This window comes from Cibotium barometz, chromosome 40 (genome assembly GCF_041138505.1).
Source record: "Cibotium barometz isolate CiBa-2024 chromosome 40, ASM4113850v1, whole genome shotgun sequence".
NCBI classification, from domain to species: Eukaryota; Viridiplantae; Streptophyta; class Polypodiopsida; order Cyatheales; family Cibotiaceae; genus Cibotium; species Cibotium barometz.
Genome location: NC_141085.1, coordinates 36,633,005 through 36,653,201, shown reverse-complemented (window position 1 = coordinate 36,653,201; position 20,197 = coordinate 36,633,005). Strand labels below are relative to the sequence as shown.

The window sequence follows — 20,197 nt, the reverse complement described above, 5'->3', positions numbered from 1 at the left end:
CTCTAATATGGTTAACACAAGCGCTATTTCCGCTATTAGGGAGAGATGGTAAGACTAGCAATATGCCTTGACACCCTACGGGCCGAAGAGCCCTTGGTTGTAAAGTGAGGGAAAGTGCTAAAAAAGAAAAGGGTTGGCCCTCCCTTCAAAAGGTGACATGTATAAAAGACCAAATGGTTGACTTTGGTCTTCATTGCTGTTTGCACCAAGTTGAATACAAGCTCCCTCTTCTCTTCCAAGAGAGTGTTTTGGGTGTTCTCTTGTTTCCTACATATTGCCTTTGACTCTATCCCCCTTCACTCCCTCCTCCTTCTTCCCTTCTTCCTCCCTCCTTCTCCCTATGGTGGTGGCACTTGCTCTTCATGTTTTCTACTAGCTCTCTAGAGGGCCTTGGCTACCCAAACATCACAACCCTTTAGTGGGACAAGCTACAATGTTGAAATCTAATTGATGGACTTCCCTAATTTCTCATATTGGTGCCCTTGTATGCCAGCTTCAGCAGTCTAGCCTCTCTATATTTCCATTGCTCTTGTGAAAACCTAATAAAAATGAATGCTTTTTCAAGTTCTAGGTAGTGCCATGACTTCATGTGGGACTTGGTATTTGGTGAAGAGAACTAGGCTCCTAATTGCCTCGGTATGACCATATGATACTGCAAAATATCACACCTACTAACTTATCCTGTAGAAATTCTAGATTGAGTCACCTCAACCAATTCAAGGGTTTACGTTCAACAAAAGTCTCATGGGTCTACATTCAACTAAAGTCTCACGGCTCTACATTCAACAAAAGTTTCATGGGTCTACATCCAACATTCATGGGCCTACATCCAAGAAAAGGGTAGCTTAAAAAAAGGCATGTCCATGCTTGATCTTGAATAGACCTATCTATTAACATAGCTAAAAGAGCTATCTTTGTAAACTAGTAGACACTCCCTTACAGTTTCCTTATATTACTGAGAATGTATTTTATCAAATTGTATGCTTGGGTTAGTTTTTTAATTGGAAATAACCTTTAATTCTTGCAAATATCACTTGGTTTTAGTAAATCTAGACTAGGTCTATAAATGGTCGATGTGAATTGACTTGACAAGCAGGCCAATTATACCTGTCAATTTTGGTGAAGTTTTTTGCTTGAGCCCTCCGGACTTTGCGAACGACAGGTGACAAACATTTGTGACCCCAATCTTGAGATCTTCCACTTAGCATCTCTATACTTGTATCCCTAGACTACTCTATCGACAAATAAGCTCTCTTTGATAAACAAATGCATGAGTACTCTACCTGCAAGCCTCTTGGAGCAATTGCTATTGTATGTTGTGAAACACATGCCCTATTCAATAGTAACCAAGGTGTTGCTTTGCCTCACCTTACATGGTTACACCCCCTCATGACATTGTCAACCTTGTTAGATGATGTGCTCATTGTATTCATTAATCTCTTCTTTCTTTGTATTTTAGGAGCATGTATGTTGCTTAATGGCAAAGGTACTCATTTATTTGACTTCACATTGATACAAGTTCATTTGGTGGCAAAGCTAGTCACATTATGATTTTACTCCACATTGGTATGAGTTCATTTTTGGTAAAAGTAGTCATTAAGGAGTTGAGTGCAGTGGTTGGTATCGAGCCGCTGAACGACGACGAGACTGGGCCGCTTGTATCCAGGTGATGATAGAGAGTCTGGAACGCAGGGTTACGGAGCCTCAACGTGCCACCTTAGGCCGCCCTTTCACGATTGACGAATTAAAGGAAGCCCTACAGCAGCTAAAAGATGACAAAACCCCGGGCTCCGACGACCTCACGGCTAAATTTTACAGACATTTTTGGTGGATGATAGGAAAGGATCTAACAGAGATGGCCAACGCGGCGATGGATAGGGGTATGCTGATAAAGGACGTCAACACGGGTCTGGTTAAGCTCTTCCCCTAGAATCAAAACTAGATAAGGGTAGGTGATTGGTGACCCATCTCCATGGTCAACACATCATATGAGATCATCGCCAAGGCCATGGCGTTGAGGATTAGGGAGGTCTGCGTTGCTGTCGTCAGCCCCGTATAGAACGGTTTCATAAAGGGACGTGACATCTTTGAAAACATCTTAATGCGCTCGACTATGCGATAGATACAGGCCAAAAAGGCGTCGTGTTGGGGCTAGACCTCGACAAGGCCTACGACCGCATCAAATGGGATTACTTGTTAAAGGTCCTTGATCAGCTTGGGTTTGGGCTCGAATGACCGCAGCTCTGTTTGGCAATGCGGTATTAGTTCTCAGCATCAACAGGGGAGCGGTGGGGAGGTTTGCACTGAGATGCTCAGTCCGCCAAGGCTGCCCCTTAGCCCCGCTTCTTTTCACCATCGATTCCAACCCCTCGATCCAGGCAATCAAGAAGGAAACCGAAGCGGGGAGGATCCCTGGCATCACCCTCCCCCAGGGCGGTTAGGCGAATATCCAGATGTTCGCAGACGACACCGTAATCTACTCGCACGAGGAAGGTAACATCATACAACCGCTCATGCAAATTCTTAATCTTTTCTGCATTGCCTTAGGCTCAAATATTAGCTAGCAGAAGATGTTCGTCATCAGGACAGATTATGGGCGCCCCCTGGATTGGCTGTAGGGCCTAGAGGTGCAGATCATCCCTCGTGGAGAGGTGCTGCGATATCTAGGAGCCCCCCTTGGGCTAGGGATCACTATGAGGCAGAGATTTCAATGGTTCAAAGATAAGTTTAGAGAAAAGCTTAGGAAATGGGTGGGAATTCCCCTAGGCTGAAATGCTAGGCTCTTAGTGCTTCAGCATATCCTATCGGCTGCAACTACGTACCTAGGCTCGATCTGGAACTTCAAGAAGTGCCAATGGTTGGAAATCGAAGGGCTGATGCACGACTTCCTCTGGGCTAAGGAGGAAGGACGGAGACAAATGTACTACATCCTCTGGGACGCTCTCAAGGCCCCCAAAGCTCAAGGCGGTGCAGGCCTTCCCGACATCCGCTGTCATGGTCAAGTGGATGCCCAAGCTGTTCTCATAGAACAGACAATGGGTGGCTGTGGTCAAGTACTTCATAGAGAAAGGTATGGGAAAAGGGGTCAAAGCGTGGCGAGGCTTGCCTTGGTACGACAGACTCATCTCTGACTTCCCCATCCGAATAGTCGGCTCGGAATTCAAAGTGGGGTTGGTGTCGGCCTGGAAGGAAGGGGTTTACCTTCTCAGGTGGAAAGGGAGGACCAGTTTGAGAGGCAACGCGAGCCTTGTGGAATCAATTTGGTGGAGTGTGGCCTTTAGAAAACGCGGGGAGGTGTTTCCTCCTCATGACATTCGGCGTGCCAGGAGTCTCTACAAGAAAGGCGTGAGATCATGGAAAGATATCTGGAACGCAGGTGCGGCCTACTGGAAAAAAGTCCAACAGATTCAGGAGGAGTTCAAAATTTGCATCGGCGGGGAGAGGAGGACTTGATTAGAGCGGTGATAGACATAATCCCGGAGGGATGGCCATCTAATTGTCTCCGTGCCTTGGACGGGTGGTTGGGCACGCTTGCAAAACATTTTGGCGAGAGTCGCATATCGGAGGCTGATAGCGGGCCTACCGACAACGAGAGATCTTAACAGGAGATGGTCCCTGCGCAGGGGAATTGAATGGTGGAAGAAAAGATTCCAAGAAGTTTGGAGGAAGTGCCGCCTGGGAAAAGCCAGTTTTTTCCTGTGGAAAGCTCTTCATGAGTGGGTCCCGGTCAAAGGAAAATTGGCGAGATTCATCGCCGTCAACCTGGAGTGCCCCTTATGTAGCCACACAATCGAAGGTGTCCGTCACTTATTGTGGAGCTACAAGATCGCTAGGGAGGTGTGGAGGAGAGTGGAACGTGCAATCATAACCACGGGGCTCAAAGCACAAATTCTACCTAGGGGCAAGGTGGAGGCTGGCGCTCACCGGTGAATCAACAGGTCTCCCCTTCACGTTGGCGGCATGCTGACCATACATTACGACGGCGGCGATGTTGGCGGTGTGGGAAACTCGGAACAAGGTGGGCAAGTAGGCACCACCGACATGCGTGACACCTCAATTTTGTTGTACGTAAGGCACAAACACCGACCAGGCTTCGAACGAGGGCAGTCGCTCGGGCAAGTTGACGTGACTCCTCAATTCTATTGTACTTGTGGCACAAACACTGACCAAGCTTGGAACGAGGGCAGTCGCTCGGGCAAGCCGATGCGACTCCTCAATTTTATTGTACTTGCGGCACAAACACCGACCAGGCGATGAGGCAAGCGAGGGAGAGGACGCCAGGGCAGAAGGAAACACACGTGTGAAAATGTGAGGTGTGTGTGTGCCAATTGGCAAAATGGACTTGAATCTTCAAAATGAGTTTTTCACTGTTGCCTTGTTCTTCTTCTTCCTCGTGTCTTCTTCTTCTTCTTCTTCTTCGTTCAAGCTTTCATCGCCATCAATAGCTGCCTCTCCTGCTCCTTAGCTTGAGTTTCCACCATGGAACGCCACCTTCCCCCCCCCGAATTGCCTCTCCACTCCTTAGCTTCTCGATTCTTTGACCGATCACTTGGCCTTGTACCATAGCCGCATCGGCTGCTCTCAGTCTGTCCCCGATTCGAATGCTTCGGTCAGGAACAAGGTGCTGGATTGGATGGCCGGGCTCAGTGCAGAGCAGAGACAGGCTGCTGTGACCATCGCCGACAAAAATTGGGTGGCCACTCTTTTGCAAATGCAAAAACGGTTGGAAAGGGAAGGTGCAGGCTACTTCTTTCTTCTCACTGATGTCCTTGAAGCTCAAACCTCGAGCGTGTCCAAGGACGAAGCTTCAACGTCTCGGGGTCGATCGGAACACGAATCGGACGTCAAGAAGGCTCGCAAATCGCAGAAAGCGAGAAAAAGAATGGCAGCTCAAACCTTTTCACCATCTCTCAAACGTGCCGCTACAGGTCTCCCAGTTTTGTGTTTCCGCAAAGCGAAAGGTCTTTTAGCAAGGCTGGGTGAGCAGCAAGCTGCAGGGGAGCTTCTTTCGAGAAACTTGGAAGTCTTCAGCTCAGGGGACGAAGCAGCTAGTCACGGTCTTGACGTACTAGATACTGTTACCGTGAGTGACGATCTAGTGAAAAATTTGGACAAATTTTTGGCAACAATGGATGTGATCACACATGGCGAATTTCTTACTTCTGTGGCTGGGCGGGGGAGTTCTTCCTGGGAGGAATTGCCGTGGTTAAAGGCTATGGGTTATTACACGATGCCAGCATTCGTTGCCAATAAAATCGAGATGGCTATGTGGTCAGCTTGGCTTCAAGCCGACGGTACGAGGCGCCCGCCCAGGGCATTACTTCGCAAATCAGGGAGGAATGTAGCGCCTTGTCAGCGCGATGTCTCTACATCGGCTATTTGCAGAAGAAACAAAGGATTTACGGACTGGTGGATGAATTTGACCAAGGATGTAAAATCAAAGAGCGTTACGTTATTCGGTGGCAAGGGCTGAGAAGGTTGAGGTTAGCACTATCGTTCCTAGGAGGAGTTTCTTTTTCAAAGATTTCCATCGGCAGATGTGTGAATGTTTTCCGAGAGCTATCATCCTTTATAATTTCCGTGCATTTGCCAATTGTGTAGAACATTTACTCCCCAACAAACATGCCGATAAAAATATTTGGACCTGGCGTTTACATTTTGACACAGCAATCTTTTGCTGTGTCAAAGAGTGTTATGGTTTCAATGAAGAAGTGTGAATCCAACGCCGGGCCTGTTAATATAAGTTTATGTATTAGGTGGTGTCCCGTCTGCGAAGACTTTTTCCCAAGCAATAGTGAACATGATTAGAATATGCAATCGTGAACATGATTGGAATATGATCGTTCGAGTTGCATCCTTTCCTTTTCTTTTTAGTCCTTACATCTCTGTGAATTGAACTAATTATCCTTTTGGATAATCTCTTAGGTGATGGAGGCTGTGAGACAATCAGGCTCTGGTATTGACGCACCCGCACAGCACAAATGGAAGGCTTCAAAACCTCAGGGAACGTTTGCACAGAGATTGTATCTTTCAGACACAGATTTTGAGCCTGGGAATGCTCAGGTTGTTCAGAAGGACGACATCTTTCGTTCCTTGATGGTTGGGCTAAAGGCAATCCGAAAGCTCACAACGTCCCCATTGTTTCTACTATCCTCTGAAGGTTTCAGCGTAACTCAAGGAACAGAATGTGGCTGGCTTTTTCACAGCCCCTTGGAGTTGGCAGATACTCTACCGGGTCATGCCATGAGAAGGGTCCGAAATACACTACATAAGGTCATGGTGGAATCTATGGAGTTAGATCTCCTTAGAAATGAAAGTTGTGGAAGTCAAACCGCGTTTAGCCATTCAAAAGATCTTGAAGGTAAAGCGAAGAAGGAGAATCGCAGAAAGAAAATTCGGGACTTTGTACAGAGCATAGTACAGACAAAGCCAGAAAATGAGGTACACACAATTTCGGACTTACCATTAGATATGGACTATGTGTCAGTTTTCGTGTTCCAAACCTTATGTTAATATGTTCTCGTATTCGAATGTGGGCCTGCAAAAACTTGCTTAAGCGTGTTGTTCAGATGTTGGTCAGTTGTTTATACTATTGTTTTGTGGAACTGCAGTTGGACTTCTGCTCGCTAAATCTGGCTTCTAATTGAAGTTCCAACCCTTTTTCCCTGCATGTCTTGCTCCCAAAAAGAATCATGCTGAGCAGTGCTTTTTGTGCTACTGTGCTTCATATCTGGTCTGTCTTCCATCTGCCAAAGGGCACTGCAAAATGCACAAATATTGGGATTTTGTTGTAATGTTGTTGGTATGCAGCATTTGAGTGGAATGCTTTGAGCACATGTTTGTTCAGTCTATGGAACTATGTCATTTTCTTTGAGAACACAATTTAGTGTTCATTGAGAACTCAATTCTGGGGTATGGATGGACCCCTACTATCTGCTTATGCTTCTTGTCAGGTTGCGGTCAGGTTTTTTATGCCACTCCCTTCAATGTTTGTTGCGGTCTTCGTTCAATTTTCTATATGTTTTATAGAAAGAATTTCTGATTATCTATCGTGAAGTCCCGAAATGTCTTTTCTACATCATAGGATGATAGCTGAGTGGAAGTGTGAGAAAATCAACGTTCTTTAGTTTTGCGTCTTTTGCTAGTGTTTGTCGAGTTAGCATGTTGCTGCCTGTATGTATATAACTAAATATCATGACCGTACATGGATGTTAATGAGCACCGATAAAATGAGCAGGGAGGTCTTAGGAGATCTTTGTGTTTATTGATGAACTAAGTTGTAAGAGTGGATACAGTTCAGACAATTGATGATTCTTTTTTGGCCTCTATGTCTTAGAATTATGAACATTGTTGTGTTCTTTATTTAAGGTTTTTGATGATGAGTTGGGCTCAATATGTGTACAGAGGCCGCTAGGAAATCATCATTCTCAAGTAAGTGCTGTGGGGAAGGGGCATGAAGTTGGAGAAAAGCATATATCTGATGGGAACCGAGTGGTACAACACGATTGTGATCAGTTGCAATTGGAGGTGGGCCCTATCAATAGAAAGCAGAATTCTGTGGCTGCAAATAGGAAGCAAGGGAAGAAGGGGAAAAATAGCAGAGATAAATTGAAGAAAGGCTTAATCATGTCAGTCAATGAAGGAATGGATGACTCAAGCTGTACGTTGGACGAAAAACGAAAACTAGAAGCTGAGAGTCATGCTGAGACGTCTTTACACTCTGATTGTACTGATTTTAGCAGCCAGGGGCTGTTTCTCTCTGGAAACCTGGTTGCACATTATCTAGATCATCTGACAGCTGAGTCTCAGCATCTGGAATTAACTGAGCTTAACGTATCCTCTTCACAGACTGTTGAATCTCACCTTCAAAACTCCACTGGTAGCCAAGGCAGTGCAAATGGGACAGACCATGATGCTTCCAAGAGTCTCCATAATTCATCTGAAGATCATAGTTTACGAGGTTTGTATGAAGCGAGATTGCAAACACAGATCTTACACGAGAGGTCACCTGATTTGCCATGGCAAACTGCAGTAATTCAGGGCAGTGCCAGAACAGTTTGTGATGAAGTCAAGTCAGCTGTGTTAACGAAAGATGTCCCAGAAGAGTGTGGTGTTATCAGTAGAGTAAGTACCAACAGAACGGTTCCCAAGGCCTTGGATATCAGGGAACCTCAGTTTGTCTCTTCTTCAGCCGATAATCTATCGTCCACTCCAAAGCTCTATTCTAGATCACTGTGCTCATCCCCAATGATTTATGACAACTATAAGCATGTGGAAGGTTTGAAACCACAGCCATTTCACACTCATCCGACCTCTCCGTTTGGTCTATCCACTGCACATGAATGGCCTGGGACTTTTCAAGTTCGGTTTTCTAGGAGAAGATCTCAAATCGTGCCACCAGCGACAGAAAGATTACATCTTGATGTAGGTAGGAATTGGCAACAGCGGTTGCCAGCACCTCTGATGGCATTGAGAAGTCCTGTCATGATGCAACAACCCAGGCTCAGGATCTAACGCAAAAAGGAGCAGTACAGTTCAAAACAGTTACAAGAGCCTAGATTGTCCACCCCTATTCCCGGCTGGGTACACTTTTGCTCCAAACAGGGGCTATTCTTTTGGGTTTAGAGACGAACCTGGCTTCATTCCAATATCCCAACCTACTCTTCCATCAGTGTTTACAGGAATAGCAAGGTCTCAAGATGAATTAAAGCATGATGATAGAACACCTGATGATACTGATTACGACGACTCTAATTACTTTTCAGGAGATTTTGATGATCATGAGGGTTATCTTGTCTCAGAGGAGGAGGGGGATCGGCAGTTTTTGGACTTGAATCTCCAACGTGAGGGTGATTATGTCAACCAGATTTTTGGCGGCGGTGTGATGTACTGGAATACTGCAGATTATGCTGGCATGGGTTACTCACGTCCACCTTCACTTAGTTCAGAGGACAGTTCTTGGGCACGGCATGAAGCTGAATTGAGTGTTGTGCTGGATGACATTGTGGGACTTTCTCCAATGTCTGGGACGTTTGGTACTGTGGCTTCTCCAAACCTCGCAAGTACATCTCCTCCAACAGCTACATACCAACCAGGATTCGATCACAATGCAGTCAGTCCAACTTCACGGGTTGGTTTGCCCTTGTCTGGAAATGAATTTTCTGGAATGTTTCCTCCACTCTCTTCAACAGTTTTGTCTGGAACTTTACAAGAGGATCTGAGTAAGGCTCCAGAAGTTGGAACAGTTGGTGTCTTAGATGGGGTAGCAAGTGATGCCACAAGGCCAGTTTTAAGGCCCCTGTATCTGAATCTAGAAGGCGTCAGGAAGCGAGAAGTCCTCACGTGCCTCGTGGAAGGCGAGAGGTACCACACGACATTGGGGTCTTGTTAATGTCTGTCACAAAGAGGAGCTGGATGGCCCACTTTTTAAATCTGAAGGCCAGGAAGCTGCTGCAAATACCTTGCGGAGCAGAAGCATGACTAACACATCACCCATGTATCCTATCTCTGGAGCACTGCTTCGGGAACGATTGATTGCTATCCCTTCCTTGGGATTAGAGCAAGATCATGTGAGCACCCCTGATATACAGTTGGTGAGGCTGACTAAACATTTTTAGGCTTTGTTTCTGACTAAACATTGTTTGCTTCCACAGCCAGATGTTGCATTGCCGATGCAAACCACACTTTTATTCAATTCCAATCCCTCTCTGCAGTCTGGAATCCAAAGATTACATAGTATGCTTCATGAGGAGATAGAAGGATTTTGTAAACAGGTAATAATGTGTTCTGCTTATTTGAACAGTATTGGGTGTCATAGTCAAAGAATTGTCTCTTAGATTTTTTGGCTGTGTTAGTGTAAATATGTAAGTTTTTACACTCCAGCATTTTTCTTAATGAAGGTTGCAGTGGAGAATCTGTTGAGAAAGCCTTCAATCAGCACGGCTGTTGATAAGGTTGCTCATGCCATGCGAGTGTTGTGGCCAAGGTCGAGGCTCAAGATATTTGGATCAAATGCCACTGGCCTTGCCCTTCCATGCAGTGATGTTGACCTGGTTGTGTGCCTACCTTCAGTCAGGAATTTGGTGAGTGTGCGTTCTTTCAACGTGATGCTTCTTCTGTGGGATATTATACACCATGGACATGATCGATGCTGAAGATTTTATTTATTGCTAGGTGACTGGTAAAATATTTGGGGTTTTTCTGCTGTTGTGGACTGATTGTTCTTCTAGTTTCCTTGTCTTTGACCTTAGGTGCCATGGATCTGATCTGTAAGGTAGTTGTTCTACATCATATGGTTGTTGATCTCCCAGAGATGCTTGTGGTTGCGGTTGTGCAAGGGATCCGATTAGAGAGGAGTGAGAAGTGATGCATTAGCCCTTGAACCAGTTTGTAGTTAGGCCTAGAGTCTCAAACTCTTTCCTAATGACTTGGGCCCTCAAGGTGGATCCGAAGCTAGTGATGCCTCTTACACGGCATTGCATGGATCTGGACTACTCTCTTCTAAGCCTCTAGTAAAGTCCACTTGCTCAAAAGTGGTCACGCATGCTTCCAGTCATCGGAAGGCCGTTTTCTCCAGACCTTCATCGTCTCCATGAGTGCGACACTTTTTAAGTTGGAACATGCACAGTTTCCATGATTGGGCACGTCAGCAACCACATCACCTAAACTTATGGCTGGCAAGAGCTATCGAGAACTGTTGTTGGGTGGTCAATGGATATTCTCATGCTCCAGGAGCACATGCTTTCAAGTATGGACATCCATAGATGGAGATGCCTTCTTCCAAGAAGGGGCATAGATGTCTAGTTCCCTACAGTGGGAGCCAACAAGGATTTGTGGGGCAGAGGCTCTAGCCCCGGAGGTGTATGATCAGAGCGAGCTCCACAGTGGGACATGTAGTGTGAATGGGAATAAGGATGGTGGATACCCAAGTAGTGATCCTCAACATTTAGCACGCACTTGAGGATTTGAGGGTTTTTGGCTACGGAATCATCATAGATCTGAGCAATTTTAATGGCTTCTTCCAAAGATTTCAGGGCATACCTCTGTACTTCTATTGTGAGTACTCGTGACAAAAGTGTCCTCTCCATGAGGCATCACTTGCACACTACTAGGTGCAGATGATGTTAGAGCCATTCTTTGAATATCTATCCTAGCTTGAGCTTGAAAGAGTTTATTAAGAATTGGAGTTAAAGTGCTAACCAATTCATCTAGATGATAGATTCTCCTCTCTAGGGATGTAGTTTTAAGCTCAAGATTTCTACATACTAATCATCACTAAGCACTGGAAGCTAGGTTCCCCTTCCAATGATTCAGGCTATGGGCTTGACAATGGGCCATAGATGGATTTTGCTCTGTATCTAACATTTAGCCTGCCTCATCAAAAGCCTACTTAGCACCATGACATGATTTCATGATGGAAATTTGCAGATAAATCTTATTTAAACCTATATAAAATCGTAAATTCAAACTATATGAATCTGTATAACAAAGATTTGATAAATTTGTCTACTAAATTTATTAAAAATTAGATCCAAAATATGGGGCTTTTGGGATATAATACTCAACGGAATTCTAGATAAGCCTCAAAACCATAGCAAGGCAAAATCTTACAGAGAATACATGAACTTTATCTCAAAACAAACTTGCCAATTACTCTCGTTTGAGCATAAACTTGTGTATTCCCAACAAACTAGAATACACACTTCATATCATCAATGAGATTCACATATATGCACCGGTTATAAGGTCAAAACTAAAACACTAAACAAACAATTCGTAATCTCAGACGTGTTTGCAGGTTCAAAATTGAGTTTAACAGATCGCCAAGTCTTCACGTCATAACTTATTTCAAACGACTATCTTGCAAGCGACCTATTGATGTTGTGATTGCATCGTTTGACCACCAACTACTACAAGCACCACATCATTAGAGTATTTACCAACTAGGCACAATACATGGATGCCCTACACGGACCAGTACATCAGACTATTCTTACCTCTATTGAAGCAAATACTTGCATTCTACAATCGAGACAAGACACCCATTGTCACGTACAAAGCTTGCACTCTGTTGATGAACTAATGCTTTACGAATAGACAACTACTAGCGGCATCATTCGATGAACAAGCAATCATCTACTTTTGATGTCCATTGGTGCACGTAGTCCTCCACTTTAATTTTGGTTGCTGCTCAGTGCACCTACAATCATGCAAGTATGCTCAAGCCTTCAGAAGTGATACATTGCCAAAATCAACCAGCCCGCTATGCTCATCCTGCATCACTCAGATTCAGTTGTTGTTGCATGTGCCTCATCAGCACACGATCGCATTTATCAATTAGCAAGTTGCAACTTATTCTTGCACATACGGTCAACGTCGAATTGAATTGCGATGCTACCCTATTGATGATGTACTCTGTCAACGATTGCTCATACACTTGTTTTGTAACTTTTGTCGTTGATTACTGTAACATGCAGAGGACTTTGACCGTAGTTAAACAACTTTCGACTAACTACAATCAAGTACTAGATAGCAAGGAGAGAGAGAGAGAGAAAGAAAATGCAAATCTGACACAAGACTCGCAATATCATGCAAATGCAATGTGCAATTACTGATATGAATGATACGAAACTGATTCCAATGATATGCCCAACAGATCTGGGCTTAGATTATGATCGGCTACTACTCGTAGACTTGGGACCAAAAATTATAAAGGAACCATTCTCTCTAATCCAAACACCGTTTTGAAAGGGGTTAAGTTTGTGCTAACCTTATAAGCTGTCTGATAGGCCCACAAGGAAGCATGAAGCTTGGTGTCCCAATCGCTTCGATGTGTGCTTTCACTATCTTGATGAGGATTGACTTGAGGATTTTATGTAGACTGTAGATGCTGAGGCTGCTGAGCTAGATGCTGACACCTATGCTGATGCAGACTTTGAACTTAGGAAGTCCTGTTATCAGTGACTGTTGCCTTCCCAATGCTGCTCTGGAATGCTTAATGCCGCGCCTACTGATGCTGGAACTGCGGGCTCTACTGTGTGTACTGAAGGTTGGAACTGAGGCCCCACGTATGCTGGTACTATATGCTGGACCTGCTGCGGGTATACTGTATGAACTGAGGTGATTGGATGCTGGAAATGAGAGCCTAGGACCCTTTAAATAGGGCCTGGACAGGCCGACCTGACTAGGTACTTGACTGACAGACTGGTTGGTGACCTGGTCTGGCCTGATCTGGTCCATTTTCTGGACGATTAGGCTCCTGTTTGCATGCACACTTTCCTGCCTCGGCTGATGTGGCAACGCTGGCCAAAACCATGTCCTAACTGCTCCAAAATGTGCTGCATCTGCTGTGAATCATGCTGTGGATACGTGACAGTGAAGCCATGTGTCACGCCACCTGTATTTGGCACTGGTGCACGTGACAATTACTACTTCCACTTCTTTACACAGCAATGCCTAACCAGCCCACCAATTCTACTCCCTTACACGACAATCCCTAACCAGCCCACCACACAAGCTAGAATCTACCGCTCTGATATTAGTGTTGCATCACCTATACAAATGTGGGCGAGGTGCATTGTAAAGCTCTCACCACTGAGCCACGGCACTTCACTTAGGGAGATGTACTAGAACTATCTAATTGCACTAGCTGTCATGCCTAAGCCCGGTGGTCACTTACTAATTGTTCACTAATCCACTTAGGCCTAGGGATAGTACTAAGTTCTAACTGACCCAAGTGTCCAACTAGGCATTACTAGGCCTTAGGGTCACTCTAATCCCACTAACTAGTGACCACTATCTTTGCTTCCTAATTTCCTATCCCAAGGCACTCCACTAGGGGCAATGCTACACCACACTATTATTGATGTCACAATCATGTACCATGTCATCAGAGAGCTGGACCTAGAAGAGCTGGAGATGCAGGTACGGGTGTATGGATCAGACTTGGAGGATGTCGTTGATGTGTTCCTGAGCGGTTTTCCAAGGGAGTAGACGGAGCACATTCTGTGAGTGGTGGGTTGTGGCTCACATTGGCTCATTGACAAGGGATGTTGGAATACTAGGTTCAACTCCACACATGGCAAATGAGGATTGCAAAGGGGAGTAGGGGTGAAAAGGGAAAGAGAGAAGCTGCCATGTGGCCAGCACACAGGTTACCACGTGGGCAGCACATGATTAAGCTTTTTATTATGACCCACCTAGCATGGCAGATCAGCCCACGTGCCCACATGTGGGCTGCACATAATCCTTGTATATGGGCATATGGCTGGACAAGAAGGCCCAATGGATTGGCAAGGGAGCTGGGGCAGAGCCCAGCAAAAAGCACCTACAATAGGGGCTTTTATAGGCCCTAGTGGAGGCCTTGGTTGGCTAGAACAGGGTGGCGGGGAAGTGCAGCAGGTCAGTAATAGGTGGCTGGTCGGCCACTATAACCAGCCTGGTCAGCACATTGGGGGGCGGGGCAGAAGTAGATTAGTTCAGAGAACATACACGGAGTGTAGTGCAGTCACAGGTACTTGCAAGAGAGTAGCTCTTAGCTTGGGGTTGAGAACATCGACTAAGGTGCAGACCACTTACATCAGAAACAGTGTTGAAGAGAACTTTGTAGGCTCCTCCCAAGCCCTGTTTTAAGAGGCATGCAGCAGAAGGAGAGATCAGGAAATAAGGCAGCATGTAGAGGATAGAGATCAGATGCAAGTGGAATGGCGCCTGCTGTGCCCATCTTGATTTTATTTACAGACATATCTATACGTGCCTTGGTTGCATATCTCACTGCCTATCTTCAGATCTGTGCATGATGTAATTCTTGCATGTGTGCTTGCATTGAGTAGGATCCAGATCAATGTGAGATCTTGAGGTTATTATTATATTTTTGTGGCATAGTTTGGTTTGGGCTTGGCTCAGCGAGGAAAGCATGTTCAAATCAATCTCGATTCTCACATCTGTGCATGATGTAATTCATGCTTGTAATCATGCATTGAGTAGGATCCAGATCAATGGAGATCTTGAGGTTATTATTATATTTCTGGTACATAGTTTGGTTTGGGCTTTGCTCAGCAAGGAAATCCCATTCAAATCAATGTCTAATATCTTTGCTAGCAAGTTAGTGCTGTGGTAAAGTTAGCACATCTATGAAATGCTTAATGTTAAAATCATGGCTCAGGTCATACCAACTAAACATCACCAGGATATTTGGTTGACCTCGCTTTGTATCTTTCCAAACACACCAAGCCTCATTCCCAAGGAACACAAAGAGGATATTGGAACTGAAGGGTTGGATACGAAGGTTTGTGGATGAGTGGATGGTCCCACTTGTATGGATGTTGGTCGATGCTCTAATGGAGGTCACGATCTCAATGGAATGAGAGCCATCATAAGGGCTAGCTCAATTCTTTGTCACCATAGAAGGTTATACGGTGCGGAGGATGACTAATGTCTGAACACTATAATGCGGAGGGTGTCATTTGTATGAATGATTGTTATGATGCGGCGGAGGTTCCATATAGATATGAAATATTTAATCATTGCAGTGTGGAAGATGAAAGCAGTAGTTTACATGGATAATTAGAAATAGGCCTCTGCATTATAATGTTACCAATGCGTTAGATAAGCACACACGTGTAAGTATGGACATTGGATACAATTGTGGTTGTTTTAGCGAGCAATGTGTGAAAGTCTTTTGAATAAAGAATTAACACATAAATCGGTAGTATGCGCACAAGAAATAGAAAGAAAGTGGTAATATTCCATGGGAAGGTGATGGCCTATCACTTTGCCTTGATCATCAAAGCAGTGCTTCTTAACTGACAAGGGACAAGTACTCGGGGGTATTTAATCGTAATGCTTCCTCATATAGCTGAATGACTTTGTAGCTTTTCTGTTTTTGGTCTTGTGCTTGTGTGACCGTGAGATTTTCTGTAACTAGTTAGCATTTCATGGTGAACTTCATAAGGAATGCCTTATTCATCCTGTTTGCACCAGTAGTATTATAATATCAAAACTTAAAGCTATTTGCAAGTATAATAACCTCACTTGTTGCTGCATGTATGTGCCGAAGGATCTACTACTGGTTGACAATCTTGTCAACATCAGGCTGCCTGTCTCAATTGGAGATGCTAGATTTGATTTGCTACATCCACCATCTTGGTTTGCAAGATGGAAGTAATAAGTAATCTCCAAATTCAGGGGAATTAGAATACGGGAGCAATCTGTTTTAATGAGAAATGAAGTATTTTGCAGCCCACCCTTTTTTTTTTGGGGGGGGGGGGGGGGGGGGGGGGGGGGGGGGTTGGTTGGGGGAAGGAAATGTGTTTGCCAGTAAATTCTTTCAGACCTGTTTTATGAGTTTACAATGAAGATTGCATTATTTCTGGTTGTCTTCCATGGAAACACCTATTTGCTATGACAAAAATTATCAATGATTGCACTTGATATGCATTGGAGAAATATTGCATTACAATGTCTGGGAAATTGAATTGTACCTTGCAAATTATAGACTGTGCAAGCACTACTTTTAAGGCTTTATATATACTGGGCAAACACTACTTTAAGGCTTACTCGTTGACAACTTACAAGTCAAAAATTAGTAATTGTTTCTCTTCTAGCTTCTATACTGCATGTGGACTTACTTTTGGACTTCCTTTATGATACGGTGCAAGTTTGGAAATAAATTGCTGTGTCTTTCCTAGTTTATGCATTTACTTTCTTTCTGTTTTTTGTCTGGTAAGATCTTCACATTTGAACCGTTGATATTTATACAGGAGCCAATCAAGGAAGCAGGAATTTTGGAGGGTCGCAATGGGATCAAAGAAACTTGCTTACAGGTATGTGTTTGATTTTAACTTCCCAATCAGATTTATATAGCCATCTTCAAGTAGGGCCTCAATTTTGCATTTATTCTAGAAGTGTGATCATTGTTCTATTCCGTAGATACTATTGTCTTGTCTTCTACAAATTTCATTCCTCTTGTATTATAAATTAAGAAAAACCTAGGTTTAATGAGAATGAACTTGCTAAACACCTTCAAACAATACGTAAACATGCACATGCAAGTTGGAATTGAGGAAATCAGAAGGAAATAGTATTATAAGTAGAACCTTAGGACTCACGTTTTGGCTCCTAACATTGTCTATATACTACATGATGCTATACTCATTGACGTAAACGAAGTGTCACCTTTGTATTGCTATGAGGCATCGAATGCGTGTGTTGTAGGAGTTTCAGTTCTATTATTAGCTTTTAAGTCCAAATAAGTAAGATGCTAATGTAAATCATACCATCTGTGGATGTTACGTAGATCATAACAACTATGTTCTCAGCTCAATGAGTACTTCAAGATATATCTTCAGTGTCCATTCATGGCCAGAAGAGAAACAATCTAGTCCTTGGGTAATGTATCTGTGATCATGGGTCATCCCTTGTAAATTACTCACCATATCTGACATTCTCCTCCCTGGCTCAGGGTAGCTGATGTATTCGATTCGTAGTATAGGGCCTTGGGTTGTACTCCATGATTCACTGGAATGATTATTGATTGCTGCGTATATTGCTTGTTGGGTGCTTCTTCTCTTCATGCTGCATAATTGTGTTGATGCACGCAAAAGATGGCTCTTTTTTGAAAGATAAGATAGTTGTGAAAAAAAAAGATTGAGAAAATCTTGAAACTGTCTGGTGCCAATTGTAGGCTTGCCTTTTGCTTTGCCCTATAGAAAATCTGTATGAATGTAAATTTTGCAAGTCTTAACTCGCTTTTGATTTAATGTGACACTATTTGAGAAGGAATGAACTGCCTTGATTCGATGTTGCCACTAGATTTTCAAAATGCTTGAAAGGTCAATTTGACTACATCATAAGTTGCTGAAAGTGATGCTCTTTGCTACAAAAATTATTGAGCTGAATTTGAGTTGAGCTGATGGTACCTGCTGATTAACGTCCCACGTTTGTTAATTGCCTTGATGCTGAATTCTTGAATTAATGATTACATCAATTTCTTGATAATGTTGCCTTTGATTGCTGAATATTTTCGTGAAGATTGCATCCAATTTTGATGTATGTGGATGGTATGATGATTTTTGCTTCATGAGGAGCCTGAAAATCAGTGCTCGATTTGGGACTTGAAATGATGGCCAAAGATGTGTCAAAACTGCTGAGAAATACGTGCAAAACATGGGCTTTCAGTGTGTGAAAGCTGGCGCTGATTGGTACCAGTTTGGATTTGATTTGAGCAAGTTATGGACTTCCAAATTTTGGATGAAACAGGGCACATATGGACCATGTGTGAATGGTATTGTCTTTGGCACCTAGGATACCAAAGGCACCTAGGACCCACAGGCTGGGACTAGTTAATTGAAGCCTTATGAAACTATAAAATATAAAGGGGTAAATTTGCAAGCATGGAAGACATATGGTCAAAAGGATGGCAGGGTTTGTAAGGGCATAGGTACTTGCAGCTAAAAAATATGGACACGCAATTTATGGCAGGTCATGAATGGGATGACAGACAGCTATTAACGAGCATGAAAAGAAGTCCTACGGTTGCTGTTGTACGATGGATGAAAGCTAATTAATGTATGGTAGGATGGATAGATATGGATGTACATATGGCAGGTGACAAATGTGTATGAATGGCAGAGTCAGTTGCTGCATGGCTGGGAGCAGCTGGTGTACAGTGGTGGCAACGGCTTGAGGATAGTGACAGATATGTTGTACAATGGATGAAAGCTAAGCGACATATGGTAGGTCGGATATATATGTATGTACATATGGCAGGGGACAGATGCGTCAGATGGCACTGTGAGTGGCTGGTGTACATTGGTGGCAACGGCTTCAGGAGAATGACACAATGTTATTGGCAGAGAGGGGGCTGATAGATCTTTCTGTGGCCATTGCCACTCTAAATTTGTTGTTTCCTTTTGCTTGGTTGAGAAGCTAGGCTATTGTCTCCTCACTTGTAAGTGTGGCTTTCTGCCAAAGCTCAGGTAAAGGGACGGGCCAAAAGGATAAAGGAAAAGAGCGATGGAAGAGGAAGTCCTTGTTCATCAGTAAAGATTGTTTTGGGCACGAAATGGCACAATTTGCAAGTTCAGATCGGTTTCCTCTGGCCTTTACTGTCTTGGGGCATTTGCTGCTGTTGTGCTGCTTTGTTTGTTCAGCTGTCTGGTAATTTTGCTTATATCCTCTCTGCTTTTATATGCTTGTTGTATTGCTGACACTGTACTTGGTTGTACTTGGACACTGACTGTCGAAGCTGATTGACTTTAAATCTAGCAGTGGGAGGAGCGGCGAGCGCGAGGATCCTGGAGGCCACCCACCCCTCCCTGCCTCCCTTCCTTCCCATGGTATGATTACTTCTCCAAGATGGGGGTCCAACTCAAGTTTTTTTGGTGGATTATGACATTGATTTGACTTCCTCGGTCTTCTTTAGTATGGACCTTAGAGGTTTTCTTTGGTTGGAGCCTTAGGATGATCGGGTCCCTGATTCCGTTAAGTGGCAAAGGATCAAAGTGGTTGGTTGTTTGGGACGGAGATGGGCAATTGACCCCCAGACCATATAGAGAGGGGTACTCTTAGTGGCACCTACGCTTGTGGGAGGGCATGCCGCTCTGAGAGAGGTGCAATGGGATTTGGTGAGTGGTATTGGCCATCCCGGATCGGGCATTCAGAGTGGACACAAGCTCCCTTCTTCTCCTACAGCACCCGCATTGCAGATGGTTATAGTTGGATGCCTTTCATGGGAGTGTCACTGGTTGGAGCAGGAGGCGCCTCATGAGATCCTTATTAGGTTTTGGTTCCGTCTCGGTATCTGATCTGTATTGATTTTTTGAAGTTTCTTAAAAAGAAATAGGCTATTCCTTTTGGCCCTCTCTGGGTCCTTTTCGCCCTCTCTAGGCCAAATTGTGAAATTGCAGCGGAATCTGAACAGCAAAAGAGAGCACAAATACTGCGAACAGAAATGCGAGAAAGAGAGAGAGAGAGTCTGCACAAGAGATCCGGAAAAATGCCTCAGATACTAGGCAAAAACCTTGTACAATTGTTTGTACAACATGAGTGGAGGAGCTCTATTTATAGGCCCCCTCACCAGCCCACCTGGCTGACTGAAAGACCTATGCTGACTGACCCAGGGTCGGCTGTAACCCGACCTCCTGGTCGGGTCACCGACCAGGTTGGGGTCCTGTTTGGCCCCCCCACCAAGGCGCCT

At 44.2% G+C, this 20,197-nt stretch overlaps 1 pseudogene across 1 annotated transcript in view; it reads left to right on the top strand.

Annotated features, from left to right (window-relative positions):
• Nucleotides 1-3,955: 3,955 nt before the first annotated feature.
• The window catches only part of LOC147615459 (uncharacterized), a 55,375-nt pseudogene continuing 39,133 nt past the window's right edge, over nucleotides 3,956-20,197 (top strand). Inside the window, exons 1-9 of the transcript XR_015262736.1 lie at nucleotides 3,956-5,462; nucleotides 5,602-5,711; nucleotides 5,926-6,441; nucleotides 7,405-9,569; nucleotides 9,654-9,773; nucleotides 9,900-10,082; nucleotides 16,761-16,823; nucleotides 18,978-19,158; nucleotides 19,267-19,337. The product of XR_015262736.1 is annotated as an uncharacterized LOC147615459 (transcript). The remainder of the gene's footprint in view (nucleotides 5,463-5,601; nucleotides 5,712-5,925; nucleotides 6,442-7,404; nucleotides 9,570-9,653; nucleotides 9,774-9,899; nucleotides 10,083-16,760; nucleotides 16,824-18,977; nucleotides 19,159-19,266; nucleotides 19,338-20,197) is intronic.